Source organism: Scyliorhinus canicula, chromosome 1 (genome assembly GCF_902713615.1).
Source record: "Scyliorhinus canicula chromosome 1, sScyCan1.1, whole genome shotgun sequence".
Lineage (NCBI taxonomy): Eukaryota > Metazoa > Chordata > Chondrichthyes > Carcharhiniformes > Scyliorhinidae > Scyliorhinus > Scyliorhinus canicula.
In genome coordinates, this window is record NC_052146.1 from 53,255,692 (window position 1) to 53,276,744 (window position 21,053).

Here is a 21,053-nt window from a genome sequence, read left to right on the forward strand (position 1 = left end):
ACGGCTCTGACAAAGCCCACAAACTAGCTCTCGAGGGTGGCATGAAGGGGCAAGCTGGAATGGTGCTTCAGAGAGAGGGAGTACTAACGATGAATTCTATTCCTCTCTTTCAGGAGGAGAGAAGCCATAATGTGGGAAAGTGCATTAGAATGGCTGGTGGGGTGCCCAATCTGATTGTCCTGACACACTCCGAGATGGATGCGCTGGAGATAGAATGCCATCACAGAGCTAGTTCCATTGGTCGTGGTGAGGCGGGGTCTCAGATGGAGATAAGAGTACAGTTCACAAATGTGAGTGTGGCGGAGAGTGCAAACTCTCATGTTTGGGAGATATTAGGAACTTGGTCTAGAAATGGGGTCCAAGATGTAGAAGGGAATTTAGGGGTTAAAAAGAGTTAGAGGGCTATGCCCACCATCTGACCAGCCATCACAGAGTCAGATTACCTATTTGCCTATCAATGGAAGGTTAGTTGCATATGAATGTTATAGCTCTGTTCTTTTGTATAAACAGGAGTGGGTAATCAGCCAAGGTCACCCAGAGAGGTCATGAAGGAAGATGATCAAGATTACAGACTTTTGAAAAGCATTCTAAAGGAATTTGATTTATAGCAGAGAATTGTTTCGTAAATACATAATTTTCGTAAATCATCTTTGCCTGGCCATGTAAGTGGAATGAGAGCTGTATATTTATTGGACGTGTTATTTAATGGGAACTAATGGTTTAAGGTTAAGAAACTGTATGCAATCTGTTAATGTTAGAAGTGAAGTGAACGTTTAAATATTTTCTTTTCATTTTAATAAAGTTTGTTTCTAAAATAACCAAGCCCTATTTCTTATATTATCACTCTTGCAACGAATCAATCTTTACGCAACACATTCAAACTTAAGAATGTTATGGCATCGGGTCCAGACTCTTAACCTCTGTTGAGCGCTGACCAGGCATCTGTAACAAATCATTATGGGGTTCTCTCATCTGAATTGGAAATGTCACAGCAAGAGTGCCATTGAAACTCTAATGCAGATGGCACCATGCTGCAGGTCTCCATTACCTCATCAGCCCACTGAGCATGCACATTCACTATATGATGATTGAATGAACTGATGTGTCATCTTCTACCTGCAGATGCATTATCTGCAAGAGCCTGAACTGACCCTGAAGAGTCCTCTTTAACCTCTGAAGATCAGACACTGACACCTGCAACTGTGCCACATGGGAGGAAACCGGAGCACCCAGAGGAAATCCACGCACACATGGGGAAAACATGCAGACTCCGCACAGACAGTGACCCAGCCGGGAATCAAACCTGGGACCCTGGAGCTGTGAAGCAATTATGCTCACCACTATGCTACCGTGCTGCCCTGGATTCACCAGGATGTTGCCTGGAATGGAACATTTAAGTTATGAAGAGAGGTTGGGTAGGTTTGGGTAGTTTCTGTTGGTGCAGAGAAGACTGAGGGGCAATCTCATCAAGGTGTACAAGATCATGAGGAAAATGGACAGGGTGGATAAGGAGCTGCTGTTCCCCTTAGTTGAAGGGTCAGCTACGAGGGGACACAAGTTCAAGGTGAGGAGGTTTAGCGGGGATTTGAGGAAAAACCTTTCACCCAGAGGGTGGAATGCACTGCCTTGGAGGGTGGTAGAGGTGGCTTGCCCTTTAAAAAGTACCTGGATGAGCACTTGGAACATCATAATATTCAAGGCTATGAACCAAGTGCTGGCAAAGGCAGGTCAGGTGTCTTTCATGCGTCAGTTCAGACTCAAAGGGCCGAAGGGCCTCTTCTGCACTACATTATTTTATGATCTGTGAGATAAGTTTGGTTACTGTACCAAAATGAAAACTGGACCTACCTTTGAAAAAAGAGAGTTTATGGTATTATGCAACAACTACAATGTTTAAAATCCCAGTCAGTTTACTTGCTGTAGCCAGCTGTTGAGAACGTATCTGACCCACAACACAGGATTACAAATTACGACATGAACACAGCATTGCTGCAGCTTTTGAAATTATGTCTGAAAGGATTCAACTGATTTCATGCCTCATACTGACCTTAAGTTGCTCCAGTATAGTGAAGTTGTCAGGATTTACATCCTTCTTCAGGTAACCCTAACCAAAGAAATCCTCGCGATTCAGAAGCCAGATGTGTGCTGCTGAACAGAAGAGGCGCTCTGTTGAAGACAGCCAAGCATGACATTGTACATGTGAGATATGGTCACACGGACCGTGCTATAAGACAATAGCATGGTGATCAACTCTTCTTAAGTAAGCTTTCAGAAAAATAAATTGCAAGCGTTTTAAATTGACTGTATCTATTGAAATATCCTTTTCAAGTTCAGATAGAGGACAATCCACTTTTTTTTGTGCTATTTTAGTGAATCATGGACAATTATTAAAGCTGTGTCATCCCTTTCCTGGCAAAGTGGAAGGTGAAAAATCTTCTCTTGAAAAAAAAATTTGCATTATTTTACTTCTATTCTTAGTTTGCACAAAATGTGCAGGTTAGGTGGATTGGCCACGCTAAATCGTCCCTTGGTGTCCAAAGTTTAGGTAGGGTTATGGGGTTACAGGGGGAAGGCGGGGAAGTGGGCCTAGGTAGGGTGCTCTTTCAGAGGGTTGGTGAGACTGGATGGGCTGAATGGCCTTCTTCTGCACTGTAAGGATTCTGTGACTCGAAGATGATAAATCATTGCACAAATTCCAGCAGAAATGGGACATTGGCAAAGTTTAGGAGAGAATGACTCTACGCCCTCATTTTTCAATCAAATACAACCAAAAACACATTTATTTTTCTGGCATGTAGTATTTCTCTGACTTTCCCCCTGACATCCTTTGGTGTTTGACACAGTGGCTCACAGATCTTAGCACCAAGATTTGAAAAACATTGAGGGTGCAATTTATCGAATGCGTCCCGCTGGAATCTGGATAGGATGCAGCCGGTATATCCCACAAGAGGCCTCAGCTGGGATTCCTGACGGTTTCTACGCCTCATGAGATCGAACAAAATCTCGTGAGATGTTGCGATCTGGATCCCGCCCAAAATGCACGGGACCCAGATTCGCAGTGTTAAGCCACTTAACTCTGTGTTTGCCAGACTGAACCGACTACCAGGAACTGCCGGCCTTGCTGAGGAGACACCGGCCGGGCGCCGATTAGTCATGGTCCCCACAAATGGGGAACAGGCGTACCGACACTTGGAGGGCTCTCCCAGGCAATCGGAGGCTCCCTGGTGGCTGGTATCTGGGCAGGGTGGTACCCTGGAACTACTGATGCCACCCAGGTGTCTTGGCACTGCCAGTGTGACACTCAGGCAGTGCCACCAAGGCAGTGCCACTCAGGTGCCAACCTGGCAATTCCAGGGTGCCCAGGTGGCACTGTCAGGCTAGAAGGGACACTATCAGGGTGTCAGGCTGATAGTGTCAAGGTGCCCAGGTGACATTTTGCCCACACCAGAGATCGACCCTGCCCATCTTAGGTGGGGTGCTGGGTGGGGCACGAGGAACCCCCCAACAAGTGAATTGAGGTGTTGGGGGTGGGGGGTGGTGGAATTGGGGGGGGGGGGGGGGATTTGGGAGGCCTAGGTGCTATTCCAATCTCTTCCTACACTGAGGAGCTCCGCTCGTCAGAGCTCGTCAGTGCAGGAAATGCAATTGAGTGTCGCCTTGCTGGGGCTTTCCCCGTCGAGGCCCGGGAAAAAACCAGAGTGCCGCTAGATAGCAGGATCATTCTCAGCACTACAAGCACTGGGAATGACCCCGCATATGCCAGCCGAAACAGACTTTATTTTGTTTTGGTTAGATTGTGCCCATAATAATAATACAATCTTTATTAGTGTCACAAGTGGGCTTCCATTAGCACTGCAATTAAGTCACTGTGAAAAGCCCCTAGACACCACACTACAGCACTTGTTCGGGTACACTGAGGGAGAATTCAGAATGTCCAATCCACCTAAGATGCACGTCTTTGGGGACTTGTGTGAGGAAACCTGAGCAGCCGGAGGAAACCCACGCAGGCATAGGGAGAGCGTGCAGACTCTGCACAGACAGTGACCCAAGCCGGGAATCGAACCTGGGACCCTGGAGCTGTGAAGCAACTGTGCTGACCACTGTGTTACCATGTCCTATTGTGCTTACGCTGAGACACTTGTTGGTGCAGAGTAAAGGGAGTCTCTGTGATATTCGAACTCAGTGTTCTTCAAACGTTTCTTCCGGGGACCCATTTTTACCAACCGGCCTACCTTCGCGACCCACGCCAGCCGACCTTCACGACCCACACCGACCGACCTGCGCGACCCACCATTTTCTCTAACCTTATTTGCTGCTGATAAAAATGGCGGAAATGGTTTTGGGACCCTTTGGCCCTCGTACACGCACCTCTAATGGAACCTGTTGGATAAAGGTGAAGCATTGTGGTGTCGGAAAGTATGGAGTCTCATCTGTCCAAAGTTCAGAATTTTTTTCCTGTAAAATTTTATCAAACAAACCCCTCCCTACCGAAACTTGTAAAAAAAATAAATAAATAAAATGAGTAAAATAAATGAAAAAAATGAATAAAAACCACTACAAAATTTGGAAAGCAAAAAGCTGCAACCATTTTTAAAAATAGCGGCCACACTGCGTATGCGTGTCCGATTTGCGCATGCGCACCGATCATCGTGCGTGTGTGCGCAATGCGGCAGAATTTGTTTTTTAACCTGTTCCTGGCCGCTTGCAGCCAGCGTTTTGAAAAGCCGGCTGCTCCGCGGGGATTTGCGCGAATGGGAGCGCCGCGGACAACGGCTCCGCGACCCTCCCGACACCCACCTGCGACCCACCCGCCGGTCCCACCCCCGACTTTGAAGAAGACTGTTCTAACTGTCCTAAATCTTTCCCGGGAAGGAAGTGCTGTGTCTGAAATGAGAAAATGTTACATTCCTCAACAGTGCAGCTCTCACTTCCATAAAACAGAAAAGCAAAGGAAATGCAACTCATGCATAATGCAGGAAAAAGGGAAGAAGTATCTGATGTTAATCCCTTTTGATATGCCAGCTTTTACCTGTAAGATCTACAATGTCATTGTGGTGGCTCGAGACAATACACTGGGAACTTCCAGCAACAATAAAGGGGGTTTATTAACAGCAGGCATAAGCAACTAGAGACAGGCACAGAGCATTGATAGTTAGATCTTGACTCTCCAGCTCCGGGGTCCATACTGAAATGAAATGAAAATCGCTTATTGTCGCAAGTAGGCTTCAAATGAAGTTACATGAAAAGCCCCTAGTCGCCACATTCCGGCGCCTGTTCTGGGAGGCTGGTACGGGAATTGAACCCACGCTGCTGGCCTGCCTTGGTCTGCTTTAAAAGCCAGCTATTTAGCCCAGTGAGTGTCCAGGCCCTTGCTTCCAGCGCACCACACTTTCTCTCTATTGGACAGGGTTTGTGCATTCCCACATGATTGGTTCCTTGCCTGTCATGTGGACCATTAAGCCTGCTCCCTTAAAGGGGCCACGCTAACACATTCCTCTCCCTTAAGTCCCTCATTACAATTTACAAGATCAGCTATGTACAAAGCTATAAACAAGGTCCAAGAGACATAAGGGAAAAGAGTTCATCGCAGAGTCCGTCTATCCGGGGACCTTTCAGTCTTTGCCGACCTCCTTACACCCCCAACCAGCTCCCCTGGCTCTGAGGTAGCCTTGTTGCCTGCAGAAATTGATGGTTGAGGAGACTCCACCTCTTCTGTAGGGAGGTTCGCATCGGCAGCTCCCACCTGGATTGCTGGCGGAGTGGACTCTGAAATTCCCGGCTCCATTTACTCTAGAACAGCCATAGGAGTGCAGGAGGCACTAGTTAGACCCATCTGTTCTGGAATGGGGGTTATCGTCCCTCGGCTCCTCGTGTGGTCGACATGCTTTGGCACAGTCCTGTCCTTGACATTTACCACACACGATTTGATTTGATTTGATTTATTATTGTCACATGTATTAGTATAGGGTGAAAAGTATTGTTTCTTGCATGCTGTATAAACAATGCATACTGTACATAAGGAAGGAAAGAGAGACTGCAGAATATAATGTTACAGTTATAGCAAGGTGTAGAGAAAAGATCAACTTAATACGAGGTAGGTCCATTCAAAAGTCTGATGACAGTAGGGAAGAAGCTGTTCTTGAGTCGGTTGGTACGTGACCTCAAACTTTGGTATCTTTTTCCTGACGGAAGGAGGTGGGAGAGAGTATGTCCGGGGTGCGTGGGGTCCTTAATTATGCTGGCTGCCTTTCTGAGGCAGTGGGAATTATAGATAGAGTCGATGGATGGGAGGCTGGTTTGCGTGATGGACTGGGCTACATTCATGACCTTCTGTAGTTTCCTGTGGTCTTGGGCAGAGCAGGCTCCATACCAAGCTGTGATACAACCAGAAAGAATGCTTTCTATGGTGCATCTGTAGAGGTTGATGAGGATGCAGCTGACATGTCAAATCTCCTCAGTCTTTTGAGAAAGTAGAGTCGTTGGTGGGCTTTCTTAACAATAGTGTCGGCATGGGGGGACCAAGACAGGCTGTTGGTGATCTGTGCACCTAAAAACTTGAAGCTCTCGACCCTTTCTACTTTGTTCCCATTGATGTAGACAGGGGCATGTTCTCAACTATGCTTCCTGAAGTTGATGATAATCTCCTTCGTTTTGTTGACATTGAGGGAGAGATTATTGTCGTCGCACCAATTCACCAGATTCTCTATCTCATTCCTATACTCTGTCTCATCATTGTTCCGACCCACTACTGTGGTGTGATCAGCAAAGTTGAAAATCGAGTTGGAGGGGAATTTGGCTACACAGTCATAGGTGTATAAGGAGTATAGTAGGGGGCTGAGGACTCAGCCTTATGAGGCACCGGTGATGAGGATGATTGTGGAGGAGGTGTTGTTGCCTATCTTTACTGATTGTGGTCTGTGGGTTAGAAAGTTCAGGATTCAGTCGCAGAGGGAGGAGCCGAGTCCAAGGCCACGGAGTTTGGAGATGAGTTTCGTAGGAATGATGGTGTTGAAGGCTGAGCTGTAGTCGATAAATAGGAGTCTGACATAGGTGTCTTTGTTATCTCGGTGTTCCAGGGTAGAGTGCAGGGCCATGGAGATGGTGTCTGCTGTGGACCTGTTGCAGTGGTAGGCAAGCTGTAGTGGATCAAGGCAATCTTGTTCGTGCCATGACTAACCTTTCGAAGCACTTCATGATGATGATGTCAGATCCACTGGACGATAGTCATTAAGGCACACTGCTTGACCTTTTTTTGGTACAGGGATGATGGTCGTCTTCTTGAAGCAGATAGGGACCTCAGATATGGGTCCAGATTGGGATACAATCCAACCGGCTAACCAAAGTGGGCCCGAGATGAAATTTTGAACAAGCACCAGATCACCCACCTGGAACGACCTGTCACGCTTTTTTCAAATATGTTTATTTTTCAGGGATGCCTGATGTGCCTCCCCCTTTCTCCCCAAATTTGGCAATATCAAGTTGAAAGGAGTTCTGAGGTGAAGGCACATAAGGAATTCAGCTGACAATGATTCCCATGGAGGAATTGGGGGGGGGGGGGGGGGGGGGGGGGGGGGGGGGGGGGTTGTGTTATATGACAAAAGGAAGTTGGCCAGCTGATGGCACAACTGCCAGTCTGATGGCTTCCTCAAAGCATTTTAAAAAAACTGTATGGCACTTTCTGCCAACCCGTTGGATGCAGGGCCGTCTTGGTAGGCCGGATTCCATTTGTTTGAGCAAAGCATTGGAAATCTTCCCCAGTAAAAGGGTATCATTATCGGACACAATGGCTCCTGGAAGGCCGTGCACAGAAAATACCCAGCAGAATGCGTCCACAGTCGCTGCCAAGGAGGTTGCTCCCGTCTCTTGTATGGATAACCATTTAGAATAGCCAAGATAATAGCCTCCCCGGACAGGCGCCGGAATGTGGCGACTAGGGGCTTTTCACAGTAACTTCATTGAAGCCTATTCGTGACAATAAGCGATTTTCATTTCATTTTCATTTCACAATGAGCATTCTGCCCAAAAATGTTTCTGCATAGTTGGCATGTGTTCTAGTTCATGGGGCACTCTGCCACTCTCAAGGGTGGAGATTGGCTGAAGGAGGTAACAATTGTTGAGTGTAGCTGGGGTTGCATTGCCATACCACTTCCTTAATCACTTTATCGATTCTCGGCGACCAGATGTAAACTGCGAGGCAGCATCTTCATTTTTGTTTGGCTCGGATCGCCGTTGTGTAATTCGTATAAAACAGGTTACCTCACTGAGAGTATAACGATGACTGGAGAGCCCCAAAGTATTACTCCATCTTTGCAGGATAGTTCGTCCCTGCGGATCATTATTTTTTGATATAAATTTAGAGTACCCAATTAAGGGGAAATTTAGTGTGGCCAAGTCAACCGTCCCTGCACATCTTTTTAGGTTGTGGGGGTGAGATCCACGCAGACACGGTGAGGGTGTGCAAACTCCACATGGACAGTGACCCGGGGCCGGGATTGAACCCGGGTCCTCCGCGCCGTGAGGCGGCAGTGCTAACCACTGCGCCACCATGCTGCCCATCCCTGTGGATTAAATAGGACCTCAACAGTTCAGACGTCTTGTGGTGCCAACCTGTTTGCATCATACGTTTCACCTTGGATAATATTGGGTCCTGCTGAGTCCAATTTCCTATGTGTCCGGACGGCACCAGCAAGGTGTCTAAGAAATTCAGTACCAAGATGATTTCTTGGGGCACTGGCGATTGCGCCAAGTTCTTTGGCAAGGGTAGTCAACTCAATGCGTCCGCATTGGAGCGTTGGGTGCCAGACCTGTGTTGAAAAGTGTACAAAGAACAAAGAACAAAGAAAAGTTCAGCACAGGAACAGGCCCTGCAGCCCTCCAATCCTGCACCGACCATGCTGCCCGACTAAACTAAAATCCTCTACACTTCCGGGGTCAGTATTCCTCTATTCCCATCCTATTCATGTATTTGTCAAGATGCCCTTAAATGTCACTATCGTCCCTGCTTCCACCACCTCCTCCGACAGCGGGTTCCAGGCACCCACTACCCTCTGTATAAAAAACTTGCCCCGTACATCTCCTCTAAACCTTGCCCCTTGCACCTTAAACCTGTGCCCCCCAGTAATTGACCCCTCTACTCTGGGAAAAAGTCTCTGACCATCCGCTCTGTCTGTGCCCCTCATAATTTTGTACAGCTCTATCAGGTCTCCCCTCAACCTCCGTCGTTCCAGTGAGAAAAAAACGAGTTTATTCAACCTCTTCTCATAGCTAATGCCCTCAATATCAGCAACATCCTGGTAAATCTCTTCTGCACCCTCTCTAAAGCCTCCACATCCTTCTGGTAGTGTGCCAACCAGAATTGAACACTATACTCCAAGTGTGGCCGAACTACGGTTCTATACGACTGCAACATGACTTGCCAATTTTTATACTCAATGCCCGGCCAATGAAGGCAAGCATGCCGTATACCTTCTTGACTACCTTCTCCACCTGTGTTGCTCCTTTCAGTGACCTGTGGACCTAAATCTAACTACAGTAACTATACGTAACTCCACTAGCCATCTGAACTACTATGCTATTGCCCTGGTCACAGTGATCTCTATGACTGGCAATACTCTTGAGGGTTCTACCATTCACTGTATATTCCTTACTTGGATTGGACCTTCCAAAATGCCACCTCACATTTGTCCGGATTAAACTTCATCTGCCATTGCTCTGCCCAAGTCTCCAAAAGATCTAAATCTTGTTGTATCTTCTGACAGTCCTCATCGCTATCCGCAATTCCACCAACCTTTGTGTTTCCCGCAAACATATTAATCAGACCAGTTACATTTTCCTCCAAATCATTTATATATACTACACACAGCAAATATCCCAGCATTGATCCCTGCGGAACACCACTAGTCAATCAGAAAAGCACCCTTCCATTGCTTTTCTACTCTCTGCCTTCTATGACCTAGCTTAAGGACTGAGAGAGTCCTCGAGGCTAAGGCAATTGGCCATACTGATCCATGTTATGGGATAGAATTTCTCCTTTTCCCATATGGCGACAATCCCATGTGAGAACAATTGGCTTCCCTGGGTCGAAATGTGCAAAAGATTCAAAGATTGTGGAGCTTGTTTTACCAGGTGGAAAGCTTCCTCTTGCTGCTCCTTCCATTACCAACATTGGTGTTTCTTTAGTAACTGGTGTAGTGGTGCCAATGCGATGGCCAGGTTTGAAATGAAAATGCTATAATAGTTCACCATTCTCAGGAAGGATTTTAGCTACATTCCTGGGTAGTGGATCCACTTGTATGGCTGTGACTTTTTCTACGAGTGGGTGTAGACCTGTGGCATCCATTTGAAACCCCAACTACGTGGCCTGGAAGGTATATTTCTCACATTTAAGGCAGACTCCTACATCTCTGAATCGCTTTAATATCTCTTCCAAATATGATATGTGTTCTTCATGTGTGATTCCAGCACTAAAACAGTTGAGGCAGACCATCAGTTTTGGGACGCCCTGAAGGAGGTTTTCCGTGGGCACACTGGAGAGGGTAGTGCAGATCGAGGAAATGCTGACAGTTAGACTCGTGATCTGGAATAGAATCTAATGTGAAATAAGCATGGCAAACGTTTGGGACTCTTCACTTAATTCCAACTGCAGGTGCACGTGTCTGAGGTCCCGTTTGGAATAGGTGTGACCCCTGCTAGGTTGGCGTACAGGTCTGCCTCTTCGACTCTGGGAGCATAGAGAGCATCATACACCCGGATACGATAAGGCACTGCTCCCTCCCCATCCTACCCGCGACCCAGAAAATGTTCCTGCCTTCCGGATCCCACGCTGTGGAAATCTGGGGTACTGCGTTGCGACCCTCACTGGGCAGGGCGTAGAGTACACCAACTTTAGGCTATATGTCCTCCCCCACCTCTGCGCTGCCCTATTACTGGGGCTCGACTTTCAGTGCCACCTCCAGAGTCTCACCTTGAAGTCCAACGGACCCCTGCCCCCCCTCACCGTCTGTAGACTCGCTTAAGGTCGCCCCTCCCTTCCTCTTCGCCAACCTCACCCCTGACTGTAAGCCCGTCGTTACCAGAAGCAGACGCTACAGTCCCCAGGACAGGGCCTTCATCAGTTGGAAGTCCAGTGACTCCTGCAAGAGGGGATTATTGAGGCTAGTAACAGCCCCTAGAGAGCCCAAGTGGTGGTCGTCAAGACGGGAGAAACACCGGATGGTCAGCGATTACAGCCAGACCATCAACCGGTCACACAGCTCGATGATACCGCCTCCCCCGTATATCTGACACGGTCAATTAGATTGCACGGTATCGAGTCTTCACGACAGTCGACTTGAAGTCCGCATACCATCAACTCCTTATCCGCCCGGAGACCGCCAATATACTACCTTTGAGGCAGATGGCCACCTCTATCACTTCCTCAGCGCTCCCTTCAGCATCACTAATGGGGTCTCGGTCTTCCAAAGGGAAAGGGACCGAATGGTTGATCAGTACGGGCTGCGGGCCACGTTCCCGTACCTGGATAACGTCACCATGTGCGGCCGTGACCAATTATCCCTGGTTCCTCTAATCACTTCAGCTCAGCTTCCATCATTTGATGCAGGGCATAAGGGACTGGTCTGGCCACGTAGGTGTCGAATCTGGATCAGCATAAATCTTGACCTTCACACCCTTGATCTGGTCGAACTCATTGTGGAACATATCTTCGTATCATCACAGAACATCCTGAAAAATGCTGTTTTAGATTTTAAAGATTTCCAGCCAATTTAGTTTAATTTGCTTTCACCAGTCCCTTTCCATCAGGCTTGGTCTTTGCCCCTCTACAACAGTCAAAGCAAACTGGGCCTCTTGTTCTTTGTAAGCTACTGGTGTACTGGTGGTTCCAAGAATTTTCAGGTTTCCCCACATGTAGGTTAACAGCTTTGTAGTGATCTCATTATGTGCATGTACACAAGTGGTTAATGTGTAATCACGAGCACCACATGATCACTAGAGGGCCGGACCAGCACGGGTATGAAAGGCAACCACATTGGGTCTCAGGCTCTCTTGGGGGTGCACTATGACCAGGGCAATAGCAGAGTAGTTCAGATGGCTAGTGGAGTTACATATAGTTACTGTAGTTAGATCTTGTTGACCGTATCACGAGTATCAAAGTGAAAGTAAAGAACTCATGCGCTTATTGTTCTAGTTACTCAATAAACCTTTTGTTGCCTCTTTTGAAGCTTCTTCCTCTCCTCCTCGAATCCTGAACAGCTGGAGACTAACGATGGCACCATTTACCTCGTCGCCAATCTGGTGGATCAAGACAGTACACTGGGGACTTCCAGTAACAACAAAGAGGGTTTATTAACAATAGGCAATGCTGGATAGGTCTCCAACTCCAGGGTCCAAACCGTCGGGCCCCTGCTTCCAAGGCTCTGCGCTGTCTCTCTATTGGCCAGGAGTTGTGTGTGATTGGTCTCAAGACGGTCACATGGACTGCAAATCTCGCCCCCTTAAAGGGGCCACGCTCCCATAGTCATTTATTTAGTTTACAAGTTTTTGAGTTCACTATTTATATCTCAGAACTGGTATGTCTCTGCTGCCAGTGAATTAAGAAGGGAAGGCCAATGGAAGGAATCAATCTGTTGACTCACTCTTTGGATGTATTTGCTTGTCCTGCTTTCCCCTGTACAATGCACTGCAGGTCGATCATTAATTGTACAACATTGCTACACACAGTATGGACAAAGCCATCTCTGACAGTAAAACCTTTGATTGAATTGGGGCTATTCAAAACAGTTTGATCCCAAAGTTTCCCTGTATTTTAATACAGCTGAGAAAAATATTTAAAGGAATTAATTAATTAACCAAATTGAAGAAACAAAACAAAGAGATAAGCGAATATATGGGACTTCACTGCATACCATATTTAACAAAGAGACCAAATCTTAAACACTAGAATCTATTTTGAATTCTTGATTCCTCAAGTGTTTTTTTTTTTCCAATTGGCATTACAATGACCTGTCAATTCTTCCAAGTAATGCATCAATTATACTAGATAATTCTGTTACCAATTGCTTTATGTGCCTATGATCTCTAACGTCTGCAGTTTGTCAGGACCCTTCCTGATTCAGTAGTTCTGTCCTTTTTCTGTATGCCACATGAGAGCAATGGCACTACTTTTGGTTCTTCTCCCACAGCAGAGGCTTCTGACTTGCTGACCCATGAAGTTGCTCTTTGACCTTTTACTTTGACCTTCTCCACAGGGCCACTTCTGTTTCGTTAAAAATCTCCATTCACTACCTGTCAGTGGCACCTGCTCAGAGGGTCTTTCAGAAATTAAACTCAAAATGGGTCCCCGGAGATCTCTTGATATTGCTTACAACAATCTGCCCTAAAGAAGTGAATGGGGTAGGGAGCCAATCTCACTAATCATCTATTGGAAACCATTTTCCTTCTGCCTTTATTCTTTGCAATTTCAATTATGAAAAGGGCCTTTGAGAACATGTGGTGTGGCTATCATTTACAACTTGCAATCATTTAAATTATGGAATTATGTGACCACAAGTAGCTGCAAACAAACCTATCTTGAGCGTTTGCAGGAAACATAACAGTCATGCATTAGAACTTTTGCAACTCATTATACTTGCATCGAAATGACAGTAGGCTAGAAATGACTACTTGTGACATTATCGGATTAGTTATGAAAGCATTCCTCTGCATGTTCATTTAACTGAACTATACATTGGGTCATGCAACTGTAGCACCATACAGCAGAGAAGGAGGCCTGTTAGCCCATCATTCATTTGGTGGCTCTGATTAATCTTCCAATTAATCCCATTCCCCTGCCCACTCCTCATCACTCTGTGAATATTTCCCTTTTTAAGTTTCCCTTTCGAAAATTGCTACTGAATCTGTTTCCACCATCTTATCGGGCAATGCATTTCAGATTCTCCTAATATTTCCCCGGTTTGGCAATTTTTACAATCCATGCTCTCTTGCCATTTTAATTTTAGCTTTTGATTGGCCAAGTGCCTGCAAGAGATCAGTTGAAGCTTCATGAATATATGTAAATCAAGGCACCATTAAGACTCCAATTCCAATATAATGCAAAATCGCCCAGTGTCTAACCTGTCATTAAAACCTAGCAAAGCTGGTAAAGCAGCATTTAAAGCGTCACTCAGCAGAAATTGGATCAAAGGGTATATTTGTTGTTGAGCTGTTTGGAATGCCAGGAGAGTTTCCATCTTCCAGCTCACTTCTTCCTGATATTTGTTGTGTTTCTTCCCTCAGTAAGCTCTATCTGCTTATCCTGTGTGCTGTTATTGCCAGTTTTATTGGGATGGAGGGAGAGGAGCAGCAATCTCAGCAAGCAGCACAAGCAGCAACAGGGCCTGTCTAAAGGCTGTGAGGGAAATTATTTTATTTGGACAAACAATGTACTGGTTGAGACTCTTCTCTCCCTGGCAAAGCTGCAAAGCACCCGATGTACCAATGGCAGCACGGCAAGATGCGAAGGCTTGGCTAACTAGTCAAGCGTGTATGCTTCTTCAGAAATAACCCAATCACAGCAGTCCTGCTTGATCTGGCATTGCGTGAAAGTGGATATGTCAGGGTCATTAGCCACATCCACCAAGATGTCATCAACCATTTTGCAGGCCCTGGCGTACATACCTGGAAATGACATGGGGATCTACTTTCTCCGGGCCTGAGCAGAGCAATGCCTCTTGTGGTAAACCACGTGACTGAATTGTCTGGTCTGTACTGTATCATACATGCCTGGGCTTGACCAGGTTGGCTCCGCCTGTGGCTCCTCCCCTTGGGGTTTTCTGTATAAGAGTGGCAAGTCTCCGCTTCCGGCCCCAGTTCGGGTCCAGAGGCTGGAGGCTTGCTGTTTAGTGTATTAAAGCCTCAGTTAACTTTATCAACTCATCGTGTATTGTTGATGGTGTATCAATTTAATACACTAAACTTCTAAGATGGACGCTTCGCTCAAGATGAACTCCTCACTCAAGCCCGATCACCTGGAACTGGACCAACAAGCAGCTGACGCTACAGAGACTTTTGAACACTGGCTAAGCTGCTTCGAGGCCTACCTCGCATCCTTCAACGAGGACTTCACGGACCTCCGGAAGAAGCAGGTCCTCCACGCACGGGTGAGCGCAAGAGTTTTTAACCTAATCAGAGACGCCCCATCATACGCAGTGACGATAATGCTACTCATAGGACACTATGCGGCCAGAACAGTCACCCCTGACAACGCTGCCCAGCACGGAACGCAACTTGTAACGGCTGTAAGAAGAAGGGCCGTTTCGCAAATGCCTGCCAGACCTGAACCACCCCTAAAGCTTCTAGGTCCAGCAGTGCTGCTTGCTGCCTGTCGGGGCCACCCCCAGCTGCTGCACCACCCACCATGTGCGACCCTTGGGAGCCGCTATCTTTAATGTCAGCCGACACGTGCGACCTGCGGGGGCCGCTATCTTGGACCTTATCCTGCAACTCGCCCGCCACATGCGATCCACGAAGGCCGCCATCTTGGACACCATCTTGCACCTCGCCCGCCACGTGCGATTCATGGGGGCCGCCATCTTGGGACCCCTCCGCTGCCTCCCGGGAACCCAGCTTGCCCGACCGTACGCTGACCGCCGCTACCCGCCAACCGGCCTGCCAACCATCTTCTGACACTCGCCTCCGTCACACTGGGCCAGTGCCAGTCGCACCACCTTGCAAAGTCCACGATGGCCGTCCGGATCAACGGGCACGGGTCGGCCTGCCTCTTCGACTCCGGGAGCATAGACAGCTTCATACACCCTCCCCATCCTACCCGCGACCCAGAAAACCTTCCTGGCTTCCGGATCCCACGCTGTGGAAATCCGGGGGTACTGCGTTGCGACCCTCACTGTGCAGGGCGTAGAGTACACCAACTTTAGGCTATATGTCCTCCCCCACCTCTGCGCTGCCCTATTACTGGGGCTCGACTTTCAGTGCCACCTCCAGAGTCTCACCTTGAAGTTCAACGGACGCCTGCCCCCCCTCACCGTCTGTAGCCTCGCGACCCTTAAAGTCGCCCCTCCCTTCCTCTTCGCAAACCTCACCCCTGACTGTAAGCCCGTCGTTACCAAAAGCAGACGCTAAAGTCCCCAGGACAGGGCCTTCATCCAGTTGGAAGTCCAGCGACTCCTGCGAGAGGGGATTATTGAGGCTAGTAACAGCCCCTGGAGAGCCCAAGTGGTGGTCGTCAAGACTGGGGAGAAACACCGGATGGTCATCGATTACAGCCAGACCATCAACCGGTCACACAGCTCGATGCGTACCGCCTCCCCCGTATATCTGACACGGTCAATTGGATTGCACAGTATCGAGTCTTCACAACAGTCGACTTGAAGTCCGCGTACCCTATCCGCCCGGAGACCGCCAATATACTACCTTTGAGGCAGATGGCCACCTCTATCACTTCCTCAGCACTCCCTTCGGCATCACTAATGGGGTCTCGGTCTTCCAAAGGGAAAGGGACCGAATGGTTGATCAGTACGGGCTGCGGGCCATGTTCCCATACCTGGATAACATCACCACCTGCGGCTGTGACCAGCAGGACCATGACGAGAACCTCCGGTACTCCTAATTCTCACTTATAATAGAGAGAAATGCGTCTTTCGCACGACGTGCCTGGCTATCCTTGGTTATGTCATGGAACACGGAGTCCGAGGGCCCGACCCCAACCGCATGCGCCCCCTCCTGGAATGCCCCCTCCCCCACTGCCCAAGGCCCTGAAGAGATGCCTGTGGTTCTTCTCCTACTATGCCCAGTGGGTCCCCAAATATGCGGACAAGGTCCGCTGACTGATCAAATCTACCACTTTTGCCCTGACGGCTGAGGCCCGACTGGCCTTCAACCACATTAAAGCAGACATTGTCAAAGCCATGGTGCACGCTGTGGATGAGTCCATCCCGTTTCAAGTGGAAAGCGATGCGTGGACTTTGCTCTGGCCGCCATGCTCAACCAGGCGGGCAGGCACATGGCTTTGTTCTCTTGTACCCTCCATGCCTCTGAAATTCGAAACTCCTCTGTTGAAAAGGAGGCCCAGGCCATCGTCGAAGCTGTGAGATACTGGAGGCATTACCTAGGCAGCAGGCGATTCACAGCGGGGCAAGATTAACGACAAGATTCTGAGGTGGAGGATCAAGCTCTCCACCTACAATTACGATATCTTGTATCGTCCTGGGAAGTTCAATGAGCCTCCAGATGCCCTCTCCCGCGGTACACGCGCCAGCGTACAGGTAGACCGACTCTGGGCCCTCCACAACAACCTCTGTCACCCGGGGGTCAACCGCTTTTTCTATTTCATCAAGGCTCGCAACCTACTCCATCTACTAACATGACCCCTCATAAATGTCTGTTTGCCTTCCCCAGGAATTCCACCTCCGGGGTCTCGTTCCCGTCCTGGCTTACAGTCCCAGGGCCTGTCCTTCTCCAGCAGCATGCGAGGAACCATAAAACCGATCCCCTCGTTGAGAAGGTCCAGCTGTTCCATGCAAACCCCCAATACGCCTACATGGCACACCAGGACAGGCGGCAGGACACAGTCTCCCTCTGAAATTTGGCTCCTGCAGGCTCCCCAGAGATCACTACCACCACCACCCCCCACTCAACACCGTCTACCACCACCCCTGCCCACTTCCCTTGCGAACTATGACCCTCAGGTCCACCAGCGACAAATAACACCACCTCCGCCCCTACACCGCCCCCTCCTTCGCCGACCCAACATCTGGATGAAGAAGCTGATGACAACATGCTCCCGGATGCGCAGGCCTCGACGCCGGCGCCAACACCACAGCCGGGATTGAGGCGATCACAGCGGAAGGTCAAGGCCCCCGACAGACTGGACCTTTAAGACCAGTCCACCCCTGCCAGACTTTTTTTAAACAGGGGGTGAATGTGGTAAACCACATGACTGTATTGTCTGGTCTGTACTGTTTCATACATGCCTGGGCTTGTCCAGGTTGGCTCCGCCTGTGACTCCTCCCCTCGGGGCTTTCTGTATAAGAGTGGCAAGTCTCCGCCTCCGGCCCCAGTTCGAGTCCAGAGGCTGGAGGCTTGCTGTTTAGTGTATTAAAGCCTCAGTTAACTTTACCAACTTGTCGTGTATTATTGATGGTGTATCACCTCTGCTTCAAGGAGATCCTTGAACGATCTTGGTGTATACGGCTGCTGTTAGCAAGGGCAGCAATAGTCAGATGCAAAGCACGCAACCTTGCTGCACATTCACATGACATATGGTAAGGGCACCATATCTTGGAGGACAAATCTTCCCTCCTGGCGTTAGAACCATCTCACAGGTTCTCATCTTCAGATCAGCAACTATCAACGGGACTTATTGAATTGCTCCATCATTTGCCTGTGGACTCTTGCCTACATATATGGTCCCCTCTTTGTTTAATTTTTCTTTCCATGAGCTGTTTAATTCCTTGCCACTTCAACCTTGGCAAATGTTACTAATTGGTTGTGATCCCTTTTGAGCCTCTCCAAAGGCTTTCAGACTTTTTATCTCCCCATGTCGTGACACTCCCCTTGAAATGTTTCCATCATTATTAAATTTAAGTTACATGTGTTTTTCCACTCGCCCCACTTTTGAATTACCTGAAACTTTCTGAGTTTGCACCTGGAGTAGTGAATAATTATTCAGATAAGCTTCCATTAGAATCGAGTACGATTTGCACTTGGCCTTTCAGGCAGGATTAGCACCAGTTCTGAACAGACTCAAATCAATTTAGACCTAGATGAAAATCAATCCTTTTTTAAAAAAAATAATTTTTATTGAAATGTTTACAAAATATAAACATCTTAACTCTATTAACAAAACAACCGCGGTAACACCCCAAGAAAAATACCCCCCCCAACTTCAAAAGCAACTACAAACAAAAGGGAAAAAAAACAAAAGAGCACCCACACAACAAAAGGGAAAGAGATAGAACCCGCCACATCCCACAGACCCATGTACACAGTTCTCCCTCCCCCCCGATCCAAACCCCCCCCCTACCTCAATCGCTCCCTCTCCCCCCCCCCCCCCCCCCCCCCCCCCGGGTTGCTGCTGCTGTTGGCCTATTTCCCTATCATTCCGCCAGGAAGTCCAGGAAAGGCTGCCACTGCCTGAAAAACCCTTGTACTGATCCCCTCAGGGCAAATTTCACCTTCTCCAATTTGATGAACCCCGCCATATCATTGATCCAGGCCTCCACGCTTGGGGGCCTCGCATCCTTCCATTGGAGCAAGATTCTCTGCCGGGCTGCTAGGGACGCAAAGGCCAGAACACCGGCCTCTTTCGCCTCCTGCACTCCCGGCTCCACTGCAACCCCAAAAATTGCGAGTCCCCAGCCTGGCTTGACCCTGGATCCCACCACCCTCGACACCGTCCTTACTACCCCCTTCCAAAACTCCCCCAACGCTGGGCACGCCCAAAACATATGGGCGTGGTTCGCTGGGCTCCCCGAGCACCTAGCACACCTATCCTTGCCCCCGAAAAACCTACTCATCCTCGTCCCAGTCATGTGGGCCATATGCAGCACCTTGAACTGTATGAGGCTAAGCCTCGCACAGGAAGAGGAGGAATTCACTCTCTCCAGGGCATCCGCCCACGTCCCCTCCTCAATCTCCTCACCCAGCTCCTCTCCCCATTTACCCTTCAGTTCCTCCACCGAGGCCTCGTCTAGCTCCTGCATTACCCGGTATATGTACGAAATCCACCCTCCTCCAACCCACACCCCCGAGAGCAGCCGATCCCGCACCCCTCGTGGGGGCAGCAGGGGGAACCCCTCCACCTGCTGCCTGGCAAACGCCCTCACCTGCATGTACCTAAACATGTTCCCCAGGGGGAGCCCAAACTTCCCCTCTAACTCCCCCAAGCTCGCGAACCTCCCCGCCACAAACAGGTCCCTCAACCTCCTAACCCCTGCCCTGTGCCAGCCCAGAAACCCGCCATCAATGCTCCCTGGGACAAACCGATGGTTCCCCCGTATCGGGGACTCTGTCGAGGCCCCCACTTCTCCCCTGTGCCGTCTCCATTGCCCCCAAATTTTGAGGGTACCCGCCACCACCGGGCTCGTGGTATACCTCGTTGGAGGGAGCGGCAACAGCGCCGTTACCAGCGCCTCCAGGCTCGTGCCCACACAAGACACCGCCTCCATCCTCTTCCATGCTGCCCCTTCCTCGTCCATTACCCACTTACGCACCATCGCTGCATTGGCAGCCCAATAGTACCCACAGAGGTTGGGCAACGCCAGTCCCCCCCTATCCCTGCCTCGTTCCAGGAACACTCTTCTCACCCTCGGAGTCCCATGTGCCCACACAAATCCCGTGATACTCCTGTTGACCCTCCTAAAAAAGGCCTTCGGGATAAGGATGGGAAGGCACTGGAACAGGAACAAAAACCTCGGGAGCACCGTCATCTTAACGGACTGCATCCTCCCCGCCAGTGACAGCGGTAACATATCCCACCTCTTAAACTCCTCCTCCATCTGCTCCACCAACCTTGTGAGGTTGAGCTTGTGCAGGGCCCCCCAGCTCCCAGCCACCTGGACCCCTAGGTACCTGAAGCTCTTCCCTGCCTGCTTCAATGGGAGCCTACCAATCCCCTCCTCTTGATCCCCCAGATGCACCACAAACACCTCACTCTTGCCCAGGTTTAACTTATACCCCGAGAAACCCCCGAATTCACTAAGAATCCTCATCACCTCCGGCATCCCCCCCCCCACCGGGTCCGCCACATACAACAACAGGTCATCCACGTACAGTGACACTCGATGCTCCTCCCCACCCCGCACCAGGCCCCTCCAGTTCCCTGACTCCCTCAATGCCATGGCCAGGGGCTCAATCGCCAATGCGAAGAGCAAGGGGGACAGGGGGCACCCCTGTCTCGTCCCCCGGTACAGCCGAAAGTACTCCGACCTCCTCCTATTCGTGGCTACACTCGCCATCGGGGCCTCATAGAGCAGCCTCACCCACCGGATAAACCCCTCCCCAGACCCAAACCTCTCCAACACCTCCCACAAATACTCCCACTCAACCCTACCGAAGGCCTT

General features: G+C 49.2%; 1 long non-coding RNA gene across 1 annotated transcript in view; it reads right to left on the reverse strand.

The window, feature by feature from the left end:
• LOC119962796 overlaps positions 1-21,053 on the reverse strand; it is a 100,911-nt gene that overhangs the window by 64,175 nt on the left and 15,683 nt on the right. The window contains exon 2 of the long non-coding RNA XR_005459968.1: positions 2,048-2,166. This is a non-coding gene — a long non-coding RNA (uncharacterized LOC119962796). The remainder of the gene's footprint in view (positions 1-2,047; positions 2,167-21,053) is intronic.